At 35.4% G+C, this 16,393-nt stretch overlaps 1 protein-coding gene across 3 annotated transcripts in view; it reads right to left on the bottom strand.

The window, feature by feature from the left end:
• Positions 1-16,393, bottom strand: part of PTPN4 (protein tyrosine phosphatase non-receptor type 4) — a 207,932-nt gene that overhangs the window by 171,845 nt on the left and 19,694 nt on the right. Inside the window, exon 1 of one of the 3 annotated variants that reach the window (XM_029934711.1) lies at positions 1,715-1,735. The exons of the other annotated variants lie outside the window; for them this stretch is intronic. The gene's annotated coding sequence lies outside the window, so the exon portion shown is untranslated. Of the gene's footprint in view, positions 1-1,714; positions 1,736-16,393 lie in introns of those variants that run through there. 3 annotated transcript variants of the gene reach the window in all.

The raw sequence follows: 16,393 nt of genomic DNA, 5'->3' as shown, positions 1-16,393 counted from the left end.
TATAGTAGATATACCAAAAAAGCAGAGAAAAATAAGAAAAAATATTTGAAACAATAATGACTGAGAGTTTCCCCAAATTAAGCATAGATCCCCAAAGCCCTGACAACACCAAGATGGAAAAATGCCAAAAAAGCAAACAAACAAACAAAACCCTCACAAACACCAACCTAAACCTAAACATATAATTTTAAAACTACAAATTAAAGATTAAAAAAATCCTGTGGGTGCCAGATGAGCATCCATCCGACTGTTGGTTTCAGCTTGGGTCATGATTCCACAGTTTGTGAGTTTGAGCCCTATGCTGGGCTCCACGCTGATGGTGCAGGGCCTGCTTAGGATTGTTTCCCCTTCTCTCTCTGCCCTTCACACATCTGTCTCTCCCTCACTCTCTCAAAATAAGTAAGTAAACTTTAAAACTTTCTTCAAAAAAAAAAACCCTGAAAGAAGTCACAGGAAAAAAAACACTGAGGAGCAAATATAAAAATTACACCTGACTACTTAAGCTTGCAAATAAGAAGAAAGTAGAGTGAAATGTTTAAAATGTTAAGGGAAAAACCCCACCAGCCCAGAATTCTATATCCTGCAAAATTACTTTTCCAAAGAGAATGGGAAATAAACAATTTCTCAGAGAAAATAGGGGGGCGGTGGAATTTGTTGCCAGTGGACCAATCTTGAAAGGTATTTTCATTTTATTATTTATTTATTTATTTAATATAATTATTTGTCAAATTGGCTTCCATTAAACACCCGTATTTTTTAAAAAGTTCTTTAGATGGAAGTAAAATAATACAGGTCAAAACTCTTATCTACATAAAGAGGATCAAAGAAGGAATAAGTGAAAGTAAATTAAAAACTTTTATTTTTCTTATTCTTAATTAATCAGACAGATAACAGTACAATGTCCTCCACTTGATATGGCAAAGACTTAAGAAATTTGATGAGATTTTCCTTCCACAATTAGGTGAAGGCTGAGAAAGATTTTGCAGATATGATTAAAGTCCCAGATCAAAAGAAAAGAGTGCCCTTAGTGGGCCAGACTTAATCAGGTGGAAGCCTTAAAAAATTATTTTACTTCAGGAAGTAAAGCCATTCTACAGCTGACTTGAAAAACATGGGTCTGCCAGGGTGCCTTGGTGGTTCAGCTGGTGAAGCATCTGACTCTTGATTTCAGCTCAGGTCATGATTTCATGGTTCATGAGTTCAAACCCTGCAGTGGGCTATGCACTGGCAGCATAGCGCCTGCTTGAAATTTTCTCTTTTTCTCCCCAGCTCATGCTCTCTCTCTCTCTCTCTCTCTCAAAAAATAAAATAAAATAAAATAAATAAACATTTAAAGACATGGTCTGCCATGTTGTAAAAGGGCCTATGGCAGGGGCCTCTAGATGCTGATAGCCAGAGAGAAACTAAAGACCTCAGCCCTACTTTTGATTGTATTAATCAACAATCACATGAGCTTGGAAAGAACCCAAGATCCAAAAGTCTAGTCACAATCTAGACAGCAACTTTGTGACATCCAACCAAGCTACATACATACACCCAATTGGCAGAAACTGGGAGAAACTAAATGTATGCTGTTTTAAACTAATTTGGGGTAATTCATTCATAGAAAACAAATGTATCTTTCACAATGGTACTACTCAAGAAACCATTATTCACCAGAGATAGAAATATGAAGCAATACACATAACGATCTCTGTGTATGTTAAACTCTCACCTATGACGGATATATGTCTCCCTTCTCCCCACTGCCTTCCCTTCAGCTAGGATGAGCGGTCCAGCTGAAGAAAGTGGGCAAAGACCTAAGGAAATTCGTAAGCAACAGAAAGTCAGCAAATTAGCTTAACAGGAGGGGGAGCTACAGGGGTGCCTGGGTGGCTCAGTCAGTTAAGCCTCCGACTTCAGCTCAGGTCAGATCTCACGTTCGTGGGTTCGAGCCCCACGTCAGGCTCTGTGCTGACAGCCAGCTCAGAGCCTGGAGCCTGCTTCCAGTTCTGTGTCTCCTTCTCTCTCTGCCCCTCCCCCTCTCATGCTCTGTCTCTCTCTCTGTATCAAACATAAATAAAACATTAAAAAATTTAAAAAAAAAACAGTAGGGGGAGCTACCAAAAAAGAGCACTAGTGGATGTTATAAAGGGATCCCAATGCCAAAGAGTGGTATAGGAATGACAAGATCAAAAGCTACCAGTGTATTCTACCAACACCAGTCTTCCCCATTTACTGGCACACTTACTTCTGACCTTTGCACCTGAACCTAGATTAATAGTTTTACAGGAATTTTTTTCCTTTTTTTTTTTGTTTCAGTGAAATTTCTATGTAACTCACCCAGATATTTCCATATTTGAAATTCTTCCATAGTCTTGAAAAGTACCTACCTTTAAGATACGTACCACTTTACAAATGGCACAATTATGCCAGTGACAACCTAACTGCCCACAGGTGATAAGAAATAAGATAACAAGCCCAAATAAATCTAGTCAGAATTTCTGTTACATCTTGAAAACACACTCCCAAAAGTTATGAGCATCTTAATATATGACATCCAGCTGGCAGGTGAGTGTCTGCTTTTCCCAGAAGAGACACCTTTGCCTAGAGAACCTCAAACTTCTATTCACTTATGAGAGCAAGAAGTTCTTTTGGAGATGCTAAGAGAACATAATTGTTTAAAGTCTCAGTTGAACAAAACAGCAAATGTTTCTAGGGGGCTCTTCTGCTCATCCTCCATTTTACATATAATAAACTTTAAAGAAGTCATTAAAGGAGACCACATGAACCAAAAAATCCATCCATTTTAAGAATTCTTTAATTATGTCCTTGATGACTATTCACCACAGTCTTATGTTAATCTCATACAATTTTCTAACTGATGTTTAAGGAGTGCTAATATGCTTTAAATATATAGTTTTATTGGGGCACCTCGGTGGCTCAGTCATTTGAGCGTCAGACTTTGGCTTAGGTCATGATCTCACAGTTTGTGAGTTCAGGCCCCGCATCGGCCTCTGTGCTGACAGCTCAGAGCCTGAAGCCTAACTCAGATTCTGTGTCTCCGTCTCTCTGCCTCCCCTACTCCTACTTGTCTCTCTCTAAAAAACTAAACATTAAAAATAATTTTTAAATATATAGTTTTATTATGATTATTATTTACAAAGTGAGGTGCAAATAGATTATTTTGAAAGTCAATTATTAACATTAAGTAAATATTGTATTGAGTATTACTTCCATTTCTGGCCAAAAACAAAGAAAACACTCAGTAGCCTTTCCACAGATATGTAATTATTTAGAAAACTGAGTCACATGTTTTAGAGACTACTCAAATCTACTCCTGAAAGACATACTTAGATAAACATATCCTGAAAGCAACCCATCTATTGGCTCTATGTTTAAAAAGGTTTATAGATTATAAGTAAGGTTAAAGCCACTGTTCTTGAAAGACCAAAGAAACCTAAACTTGGCTACCCTAAACAGGAAATATTCAAACAAAAAGAACTAAAAATAGGACAGTTGGACATAATTAACACATGCAAATGTTCTTAAAATAGAACAAAATGTACCTACAACCCTCTATCCTCAAAATCTCATGTTCCTTAGATTTATGTTCATAAATAAAAATATTTTTCAGACAGTGGTAGTACTTTTACATATTTTTTAAATTATACAATAAAACTTTAAATACAACTTCAACCTCAAGTCACCGACAATAACGGGCAGAAAGTATTTAAAATAATGTAAGTTAGCTTTAAAAGAATAAATGTACACTGCTAAGCCCAACTATAGAAATGCACAATCTACTCTAAACATACAACACTCTTAAATGTGGACTGTCACAAGATGTTGGCTGCCCGTAATTTACAATAAAACCTTATTGGTTTGCACCCTGCTGAGAGCTTTAAATAATTTTATTTGATTACATGGTTTGATGTTCCCTATAACCTTTGAGAAAAAAATTAATAATCTTTAAATTTTTTTAAGTATCCCTTGAAGAAAACACATTTCTCCAAAGAAGACATACAGATAGCCAAAGACACATGAAAAGATTCTCATCATCACCTACCATAAGAGAAATGCAAATCAAAACTACAATGAGATGTCACCACCCATCTGTCAGAATGGCTAAAATCAACAACACAAGAAACAACAGGTATTGGCAAGGATGTGGAGAAAAAAGAACACGTGCACTATTGTTGGGAATGCAAACTGGTGCATTCACTGGAAAAATGGTATGGTGGTTCCTCAGAAAGTCAAAAATACAACTACCTTACATGCCAGCAATCACAGCACTGGGTATTTACCAGAAGAATACAAAAACACTAATTCAAAGGGATACATGCATCCCTATGTTTAGTGCAGCATTATTTATAACAGCCAAATTATGGAAGCAGCCCAGGTGTACATCAGTTGATGAATGGATAAAGAAGAGGTAATACACATACACACACACACACACACACACACACACACACACACAATGGAATGTTATTCAACCATAAAAAAAGAATGAAATCTTGCCATGTGCAACAACATGGATGCAACTAGAAAATATAATGCTAAGCAAAACAAGTCAGTCAGAGAAAGACAAATACCATATGATTTCACTCATCCAAGGAAGTTAAGAAACAAAACAAAACAAAACAAACAAAAGGGAAAAAAAGAGAAAGACAAACAAAGACACAGACTCTTAATTCTAGAGAACAAAATGATGGTTACCAGCAGGGAGGTGGATGGGGTAGGAGGGAAACGGGTGATAGGGATTAAGAAGTGCACTTGCTGCTATAAGCACCGGGTGATGGATGGAAGTGCTGAATCACTATATTGTACACCTGAAACTAATATAACCCTGTATGTTAACTAACTGGAATTAAAATTTAATAAAACAGTATTTCTTGAAGGGGAAAAAAAAACCTTAAAAGGAGAGACTGAGTTTTAAACCCACATACATGAAAAATATCCTTTCCATTAAAAAAATTAGAATAATTTCTTCTTTAAAAAACTGTATTTTTTTTTTTAAGTAATCTCTCTGCCCAGGGGTGCCTGGGTATCTCAGTTGGTTAAGCATCTGACTCTTCATTGCGGTTCAGGTTATGATCCCAGGGTCATGGGATCGAGTCCCATGTCAGGCTCCCCACTGAGCATGGAGCCTCTGCCTAAGATTCTCTGTCCCTCATCCCCTTCCTCCCCTCACTCGTACATACACACTTCTCTCTCTAAAATAAACAAAAACAAAAACTTTAATCTCTCTGCCCAATGTGGCGCTTGAATTCACGACCCAGAGACCAAGAGTTGCATGCTCTACCAACTGAAACAGCCAGGCACCCCAGGAATAATTTCTAAGTAGACTAAATTCAGCAGATGTTTGTTAAATTATGCTAACCGCTGATCTAAGCGCCCAGCATACATCAACTGGGGGAAAAAAAAATCACAAATCCCTATGCTTATGGAACTTCTGCTCTAGCATAAAATATTTTATTTTTCTACAGCCCTCTTGCAACATCCTTCATAAAGAAGCTATAAATGCCAAGTAGGCAGAGACGGGTTCTAACATAATTACCATTGTATTTCCTTTTATAATCTTCAACTCCAAACCTTATAAGATTCTGGGCAGGGAAGAGGTATTCCTTAAGCGACCAAAGGAACAGTATAATAAGTTGAGTATATTTTCTGGACTATTCTGTTCTTGTACACCTTGGAATCTTAGCTCTGAAATACTTTAGAGTCTTATTACCACTGTTCCCACTACTCCATTTCTTTGGTACTAAGTTACTTTCTCGGGAAACTTCTACTTAAAGACTCCAGACCTAAAGCATAAATGAACTGTTCAATCCACTTGAGACTTCCCCATAAAAAGATATCTTCACTTCAGTTACCACGACTTAGTTACCAATATACTAAGTGTGACAATATGTCACACTTTCTGACATATTTACTTTCATTTTATAAAGCAATAATTCTGATTGATTTCTGGGGAATTGTATTACTTGAAAATTCTAACTGTGAAAAAAATATGCTCAATCTTCAGGATGCTTTGGAAAAAGAAAGTCAATTAAAATTCTCCGTCACATCTTTTTTTCTTCATCTAAAAAGTGTTTTCAGTAAAACTGATATACATGTATACAGAACCGCTCTCATTGGAAAAGAGCCCATTTCTTTTTAAAAGAATATGAATTGTGATCTATAAAAACATTGAGTCCTTTATACTCAATGTACTAATACAATTTTAAACATTCTTAGAAGACCTAAAATTATGATAAATCTTCTGTCTACAGAAATTAAAAATTATACATATTAAGTCAAAAGAGATGAACATAAATGGTGATATTCAAAGTATATAAATCATGGGTAAATATAGTGAGAGACAAAAAAAAGTATTCAGGCATATTCACATAGTGACTGGTGAATTAAAATTTTGAGATAAAATTGTTTCAGATTTAGTATTCTATTAATGTTAATACAATGTCTTCTGTTCAGTAAAAATAAGCACATTCTTTCTGAATTTCTTTTAACTTCAAAGGACAAAATGACAGTTTAGTTTTCAATCGTCACAAATACAGATTAAAAGATTTAGGCTGTCACAGAAAGAAACAAATGACGTGGCTCAGCAGTAGCAAGAAAGCAAAAGAAAGATGAAATGGGCGATAGAGAATGAAGCAGGGGACACACAGATCTTCCCTGACCTGACAAAGGACATCTCTGGAAAACATAGTTAACATCATACTCAACACTGAAAAATGAAATGATTTCCAGCTAATAGCAGGAACAAAACAAGGAAATCCATCAGCTCTCATCACAACTACTCAGAATTGTACTGGAGGTGTGAGACACAGCAATTAGGCAAGAAAAAGAAATACAAGTCATTCAGATATCAGAGGAGGAAGAAAAACTATCTATATCTGCAGATGGAATAATTACCTACATAGATAATTTGAAGACCTAAAAAAAAAAATGCTGCTAGAAATAACTGAGTTTAGCAAAGCAAAATATAACACCAAATGTAATAACTAATTGTACTTCTAATAAACTAGCAACAATCAAAAATTACATTTAAAAAAAATATAATTTATAATAGCATTAAAACTGAAAACTTCAAAACAATGCTGAGAGAAATTAAGGCAGAAATAAAATATATCAGAGGATATGTTGTGTTCACAAGTTAGATGACCTATAGGTTCAAGGCAATCTAAATAAAAATCATAGTAGGCTTCTTGTAGAAACTGACAAACCAGTCTAAAATGTATATGAAAATGACAAGAGACTTGAATAGAACATAAAAAGATATGAATTGAAAATGGTTGAAAAAAACTTCGAAAAAGAAAATGGGAGAGTAAATCTACTGATTTTAAGATTCATTCAAGATACAGAAACGAAGGCACTATTGTACTGGCATCAAGATAAACAAAGAAACGAAGCAAAATAGAATCCAAAATGAGATCTACACATATATGGACAACTAAATTTTGACCAAGATATATCGGCACACCTCATTTTACTGTACTTCACAGATACTGAGTTTTTACAAATTGAAGGTTTGTGGCAATCCTGCATCAAAAAAGTTTACTGTACTCTTCCAACAGCATTTGTCCACTCCAAGTCTCTGTGTCACATTTTGGTTAATTCTCTCAATATTTCACACTTTATTATTTTTATTATATTTGTTATGATGATCTGTGACCAGTAATTACAACTCACCAAAAGCTCAGTAATTACAATTCATGTATAGCATTTTTTAGCAATGAAGTATTTTTTAAAAAACTTTTTAACATTATTTTTGAGAGACACAGTGACACAGGAGGGGCACAGAGAGAGGGAGACACACAATCTGAAGGAGGCCTCTGAGCTGTCAGCAAGAGAGCCTGACGTGGGACTCAAATCCACAAACTACGAGATCATGACCTGAGCCAAAGTCAGACGCTTACCAAACTGAGCCACCCAGGCACCCCAACAATGAAGTATTTTTAATTAAGATATGTGTTTTTTGGGATGCCTGGGTGGCTCAGTACATTAAGTTGTCTGGCTCTTGATTTTGGCTCAGGTCAGGATTTCACAGTTCACAGGCTGAAGCCCTCCATCAGGCTTTTTGCAGAGCCTGCTCAAGATTCTCTCAAAAATAAAGAAGTAGGGGCGCCTGGGTGGCTCAGTCAGATAAGCGGCCGGATTTGACTCAGGTCATGATCTCACGGTTCGTGGGTTCGAGCCCCACGTCAGGCTCTGTGCTGACAGCTAGCTCAGAGCCTGGAGCCTGCTTCAGATTCTGTATCTTCCTCTCTCTCTGACCCTCCCCTGTTCGCACTCTCTCTCTCTCTCAAAAATAAATAAAAAGCATTAAAAATTAAAAAAAGAAGTATTTTAATAAAGTTTTTTTAAAAAGATATATTTTAACAGTATTATTTTTATTTTTAAATGTTATTTATTTATTTAATGTTTATTTTTGAGAGACAGAGACAGAGGGGGAGGGAGAGAGAGAGAGAGAGAGAGAGAGAGAGAGAGAGAACAAGCGAGGGGCAGAGAGTGAGACCCAGAATGCAAAGCAGGCTCCAAGCTCTGAACTGTCAGCACAGAGCCCAATTCAGGGCTCAAACTCACAAACCGTGAGATCATGACTTGAGCCAATATCAAGAGTTAGACCCTTAATCGACTGAGTCACCCAGGTGCCCTAAGCATGACTCTTAAAAGAACAAATTGAGATTTTAGAGTTTATAAAAACTAAAACATCTGCTTTTCAAAAGACACTGAAGAAACTGAAAAGCCTAGCTGGGGAGTGGGAAAGTGTATCAGATAAAGGACTTGAATCCAGAATATATAAAGAACTCTCAAATAAAACAAATCGATACATATTTCTCCAAAACCTTCACAAGAAGTCAACTGTTTTCTTTAGTACCCAAATAAACTGAACTGATACATATTTCTCCAAAATAAAGAACTCTCCAACTCAAAATTAAGACAACAAAACAGGGTCACCTGGGTGGCTCAGTCAGTTGAGCGTCTGACTTCAGCTCAGGGCTTGATCTCATGGTTGTGAGTTCGAGTCCCACATCGGGCTCTGTGCTGACATCTTGGAGCCTGGATGGAGCCTGCTTCAGATTCTGTGCCCCTCCCCCACTCACAGTCTGTCTTTCTCTTTCAAAAATAAATGCTAAAAATTAAAAAAAAAAAAAAACTAATTTAAAAACAAACAAAAGATATGAACAGAGATCTCACTGAAGACATGAAGATGGCAAATACACACACACACAAAGATGTCCCACATCATTAGACACTGCAGATTAAAACCATGACACAAGATCACTGCATACCCATCAGCATAGAACAACACTACATGCTGGCAAAGAGCAGGAAAAACTCAATCTCTCCTTCACTGCTGGAGGAATATAAAGTGTCACAACAACACTAGAAAACAGCTTGGCACTGTCTTACAAATTTGAACCTACTCCCAACTCTATAAGCTATCCATTCCATTTCCAGGTAACAAGTGCATATGTCCATATAAAGACTTGTATTTGTGATAGCTTAACACTGGAAACAAAACAAATGTCTATTATTAGGTAAATGGATTTACATGTGGTACATATTTATTCACCTGTGGTACGTTAATAAAATGGAATACTTGTACATAATAAAATAGAACTATTGATATATACAACAAGATGTACAAATCTCAAGATAATTATGCTCAAAGAAGCTAGATTTTAAAAAAGAGTACAGAGAGGTGTACCTGGGTGGCTTAGTAAGTTAAGGGTCTGACTCTTGATTTCAACTCAGGCCATGATCTCTCAGTTTGTGAGTTCTACCCCCACTTCCGGCTCTGTGCTGATGGTGCAGAGCCTGCTTGGGATTCTCTTTCTCCCCTCTCTCTGCCCCAAAATAATAAACTTAAAAAAAAAAAAAAAAGAGTACATACTATATGATTCCACCTATATAAAATTCTAAGAACTACAAAGTAATATTTGGTGACAGCAGAGTAGCAGCTCCCTCGGGTGCAGCAGGTATGGAGGAAGGGCTTACACAGGGGCAACAGGAAACTGGGGAGTAAAGAGTTATGTTCATTATACTGATTGTGATGATGAGAAGTTTTATGGATGTATAAATATGTCAAAACTGACCAACTACTATACCTTACATACATATACAGTTTATTGTATACTACTTTATTTCAATGAAACTGTTAAAAGGGGTGCCTTGGTGGCACAGTCAGTTAAATGTCTGACTTGATTTTTGGCTCAGGTCATGATCTCATGGTTGGTGAGATGGAGCCCCGTGTTGCTGTAAGCCCAGAGCCAGCTTGGGATTCTTTCTCTCCCTCTCTCTGCCCCTACCCCAGAATTAAAATAAATTTTATTATTAAAATAATTTTTTAAAAACTTGTTAAACGGAATACAGTCAAACCACCTAAGAGGCCAAATATGTAGAGAATTCTGACATTTTGATTCATAATCTCCTGATTATATCACAAAATTCAATTTAATTTAACATGATGCATACTTTGGCCATTTTCTTCATCATGTTAATATGGCTGATTTTTTCTACTAAAGGCAAATGCTGAAAATGCAAATTAAAAATTTTAGTATTCAGTTTGAACCTTAGACATCAGAAGAATTCAGATGCAGAGATTATTCTATACACTACAACCATAAGGCCTATTACTAAGAAAATAAACGATCACCAGATATATGTTTCTTCTATTTAACCTACTTCTGCCTCATCTGCTTCATCTATAAAATGGTCAAATAATAGCACTCACTTCAAAGGGTTATTTTAGGGACCATGATATAACACAGGTGATACACTGTAAGCTGAAATACAAACTGTCTAATCTTTGAGCGCTTAATTTACTCTCAAAGAATAATCTATATAATGATATTAAATGGTTCTATACAGGATAGCCCAAATATAAAGAAAACAACTTCTTGTTTTCAATTTAGAAATCCTATGAAATAAAAGGGCACAGTTTAAAAATAGACCACAATTTCCATAATCATAAATCAAAACCTTCTACTAATGTCATCATAATTCATGCTTGCAGGAACAAAGATCATTGAAAATAAAATACATTTATGAAATAAAAGCCACAAAATAAAACAGTAAAAATTAACTTATAAACTAATCTCATTTGTTTTTAAAGTATCAGTTTCTAGTAAAGATTAACATGTTTGATGTTAATATTTCATAAATTTTACTTTTATCAGTCCTGGTTACACTAATTGCTAATTAGTCTACAAAAAATGTTCATCCAATTAAGAAAGCAGTGAATTGGGTTCAGATTCACATTAAGTATAAACGAGACCATGAAAAATCTTGGGTATCAATTACTTGAAAGTAATTAAATTTAACTACCTTTTATGGGGCTTCTGTAGTTCTACCAATTTGATGTTTACAAAAGGAAACAAACAGTTAACTACCTTTTAAAAGCAACTTTCTAGTTTGATTCGTGTTGGGGGGCAGGGGGATAGAGGAAGCACTTCCAGAATGGCAGAGTCAAGACCTCTGAAAATCCACTCCTCCATAAAAGCAGAAAGAATACTGGCAAACTTTCAAAACCAATTTTTTCAAAACTCTGGAAATTTTTAGAAAGAATCCGAATACTACAGAGAACTTTAATTTGAAATAAACAGCTCAATCTTTGTAAGAGTAGTGGGCTCTGTGACGTTTTAAACTTGACCTAGACCCATCTCATTCTTTCCAGCAACCTGGTAGCCTTGAAAATCAACACCCTAACAGTCACGGTATCTATAAAAGTGGGCAGCCTAGAAACTACTGGATGAAGCAGAACAAATGTGTAGGTCCCCCCCCAAAACCCCATTTTCAAAAGAACTGTCATTATTTGATGACTTTATCAGCCACCAGAAACCCTCACTTCTAGAGCACACATTTAATTTACCAGACTCAGAACTCACTGAGAATAGCCTTTCATAGCTGATTGTTGAAAAAATAAGGGGCAACAATTTAATACTTCAGCTGTTGAAAGTAGCAATAAAAGTTGAAACAAAGAGGATGATCAAAACCAAAACAACAACAACAACAACAACAACAACAAAATTTAAGGTGATGTCCATGAAGGGCATTGAAAAGCTTCAACATATGCCTGGGAATCCAGAAAGCCATCAGCCTGTGAGAACTATACACACGCCCAGGAGAGAGCTGCGAAAACCCTAACCTCTCACTTCTTGGCTAACCTTGAGGCTCTGCAAAACAAGACAGTAAAGTCTAAAGCAGGGCTGTACAATGCCAGTGCACTAAAAGCCCGTAGGCAAAGGTTGGAAGAGTTATTGGTTCAAGATATTTAAGGAAATCTCTGTGCAATCATTAGCTAAGTTAACTGAGCAAAGATAATGGGACAACACAATGGCAAACACTACAGACTTTGTAAAATTAATTTAGGAAAGCCACTAGATAAAGAAAGTAAGCACTACACAAACAGAAACAAAAACAAAAACAAAATGAGTGACAATAAAAGACCAAGGGAGGAAGGAATCTGATTGCTAGAGTTGATAAAACATTGTTTTAGAAGTATAAAAACCAACATGCAAAAAAATTCAAAACTGCAAGAAAAAATAAAACAAAAAGCAGATGCTATGATCCAAACACAGGAGATGGAGAGGAAAAATAGAGGGGAGGGGATTTAACAAAAACTATCTGTTCAGGGACATTGGACTTACTCAACCAAGATCAAATATTATAAAAATGTTCAACAAATAAACCAGGACTACAAAACTAAAAGAAAGCATAAGAATATCATGCCAAATAAAATAGAAATAAAAAGAGAAATTAGTCTTTAAACAATTCAGAATTCCATAGTTGAAAAGTAAAATAATTGAAATAAAAATTCAAGAAAAGGGCTCAATATAAGATCTGAGTGAAGAGAAAAAAGTGAACTTGAAAATAAGTCAGTTGAGAATACCTAATTTGAGGGCGAGAAAGAATAAAGAATGAAAAAAAAAAACAAAGAGTCTGAGACCTGAGATACACCATAATCAACTAACATATTTATAATAGAAGTCTTAGAAACAGTCAACTAAAAAAGGGGACAAAAAATATTTGAAGAAAATGGCAGATTAGTCCCCAAATTTGATGTTTAAAATTTTAAGCCACACATCAGAAAACTCCAGTGACTTCCAAAAAGATAAACTCAACCAGACCCTAGACATATACTACTTAAACTATTAAAGCATAAAGAAGAAGAAAGTCTTGAAAATAGCAAGAGGAAAAGTGACTTATCACCTACAAGTGATCCTCAATAACATCTACAGACAATATCTAATCAGGAAACATGGAGGTCAGAGGGCAATAAATGACACAAAGTACTAACAGAAAAAGACTATTTACAAGAACTCAATATCCAGCAAAACAATACTTCATAAATGAAGAATCTAAGATAGTACCAAAAAAACAAAACCTAAAACAATTTGTCACTTGCAGATCTGCCTTAGGGAACAAAATACTAAAAGATGATATGAAAAGACATTTAGGGAATAACTAAAGTCCAGATGAAGAGGGGCACCTTGGTGGCTCAGTCAGTTTCGCAGCCAACTTCAGCTCAGGTTATTATCTCATGGTTCACGACTTCCTGCTAAAAGCTCAGAGCCTGGAGCCTTCTTGGGATTCTGTGTTTCCTCTCTCTGACCCCTCCCTCCCTCACTCTCTGTCTCTCTCTCAAAAATAAGCATTAAAAAAAATGAAAGATAAAATAAAATCCGCAGGAAGAAATGAAAACTACCAGTAAGGGTAACTACATGGCTAAATATAAACAACACTATAAACATATTTTGTATTTGTAACTTTTTTCTCCTGATTTAAAACACAAATGCATAAACGAATGCTTAGAAACTTTTGAGGGGATTATAATTTATAAAAATGTAATTCATATGACAATACTACAAAAAGGAAAGGGAAGATGAGCTATATGAGCAAAATTCCTATATTCGAAATTAAGCTGCTATTATTCCCAACTAAACAATTAGCAGTAAAGCCCCAGGGAAACCATTAAGAAAAAAACTCAATACAGTAAAAGAAATAACTTAATTAAAATGACAGGATGGAAAATATCAACTTAAAAGAAAGTGATAATAAAGAATACAGTGGAAAAGGGACAAAGACTAAGAAAACTAGTAAAACAGCACTACTTATCAATAACATTAAGTGTAAATGATATAAACACTCCAATTAAAAGCCAAAGATTCACACCACAGATCTTTATTTTACACTGCTCTAATTATATGTTCTCTACAAAAGACACAATTTAGATTCATGTTTTGAATGGAAACTGAAAACTCTGTTCACATTTCCATTCAAATGTAAAAGAATGCAAAAAAGTATACCAGAAAAACAATAACCACAACAATGCTAGCAAAACTGTACGAATTGATAGACTGAAACTAATAAACAAAATTAGCAAAGCTGTAGGATACAAATTCAACCTGCAAAAATCAGTCAGCTTTCTATACCTTCATAATCAATGATCCAAAAAAGGAAATTAAGAAAACAACTTCCATATAATAACATCAAAAATAAAAAAATACTTAGAAATAAATTAGACTAAGGAGGCAAAAGATTTATATACTGAAAACAACAAAACACTGAGACAAGCAAATTAAAGAAGATACAGATGGAAATCCTCTGTTCATGGACTGGAAGACATTATTAAGATGTCAAAGCCACCCAAAGCAATCTACCACATTTAATGTAAAACTATCAAAATCCCATTGGCATTTTCTGCAGAAATAAGAAAATCAATCCTAAAACTCATGTGGAATCTCAAAAGGTTTCTAAATAGCCAAAACAAATCTTGAAAAGAACAGCAAAGTTGGAGGTGTCACATCCTCAATTTAAAACTTATTATAAAGCTACACTAATCAAAACAATGTAGTACTGGCATAAAGGCTAATGGAATAGAATGGAGAGCCCAAAATTAAACCCTTGCTATACATGTTCAAATGATTTTCTGTAAGGCTGTCAAGGCTATTCATTGAGGAAATGCCAGTCTTCTCAATAAATGGTGATGGGAAAAATGGATACCGACATGCAAAAGTATGAAACTGGGCCAACCAGCACATGAAAAGTTGCTCAATATCACTGATTAGGGAATTGCATATTAAATTCACAATGAGATACTATGTCTCATCTATTACAATGTCTACTGTCAAAAACAAACAAAATCCAGAAAATAACAAGGATAGAGAGATACTGGAATCCTTGAAAAGAATAACAAAGTTAGAGGTATCACACTTTCCCATTTCAAAAGTTATTACAAAGCTACAGTAATCAAAGCAATGTAGTGTTGATGGAGAGTAAAATGGTGTGCTGCTATGAACAACAGTATGGGTTTCCTCAAAAAATTAAAAATGAAATTAGCACATGATCCAACAATTCCACTTCTGGGTATATAACCAAAAAAACTGAAAGCTTGTTCCTAAAAGGATATTCATACACCCAAGTTCACAGCAGCTTTATTCACAGCCAAAAGGTTGAAGGAAGCAAGCCAAGCATCCATCAGTGGATGAATGGGTAAACAAATGTGGCACAACCATAAAATGGAGTATTATTCAGCCTTAACAAGAAAGGAAACTCTGACACATGCTATCACGCCAATGAACCTTCAGATTTCGTGCTAAGTGAAATAAGCCAGTCACAAAAAGGCAAATACTGGTTGATTCCACTTAATGAGGTATCTACAGTATTCAAATTCATAGAAAACAGACTGGTGATCACAAAGAAAAGTAGGAGGGAATGAGGAGTTAATGTATGCAGCACTTCAGTTTTGAAAGATGAAAAGCATTCTGGGGATGGAGGACCGTGCTGGTTCCACAAGAATGGGAATATACTTAATACCACTGAACTATACACTTAAAAATAGTTAAGATGCTAAATTTCACCATGCCTAGTTACACAATTAAAAATAATTTTTTAGGGTGCCTGGGTGGCTCAGTCAGTTAAGCAGCCAACTTCAGCTCAAGTCATGATTCATGAATTCAAGCCCCTCATAAGGCTCTCTGCTGTCAGAGCAGAGCCCACTTCAGATCCTCTGTCCCCCTCTCTCTCTCTCTGCCCCTTACCCACTCACGTGCGTGCTCTCTCGCAAAAACATTAAAAGATTTGTTTTCATATATAAAAATAAAACTTTTTTAAAAGTTTAAAGTTTTTAGTTATATGAAGAGGTGATCTAAGTTTCTGTAATCAACAAATGTTATTTTACAGGTATGACAGGCCATTAATTAGTAAAAATAGTGTATTTTTGAATTTTGTGAAATTTGTTTTGTCACTTTTCATCATTCTGTGATGTCTTTTCTTATTCTAAATATGCTCAATTGGAGTTCTTACACCACCATTAAATAAATATATATATATTTATGTATGTATTTTTAAAAGTCCTGGCAAACTTTATAAAGGAAGACCCAACAAGTTATTTGGGGGG

This window comes from Suricata suricatta, chromosome 3, assembly GCF_006229205.1.
Source record: "Suricata suricatta isolate VVHF042 chromosome 3, meerkat_22Aug2017_6uvM2_HiC, whole genome shotgun sequence".
Taxonomy (NCBI): domain Eukaryota; kingdom Metazoa; phylum Chordata; class Mammalia; order Carnivora; family Herpestidae; genus Suricata; species Suricata suricatta.
This window is presented reverse-complemented; position numbering and strand designations above follow the sequence as displayed.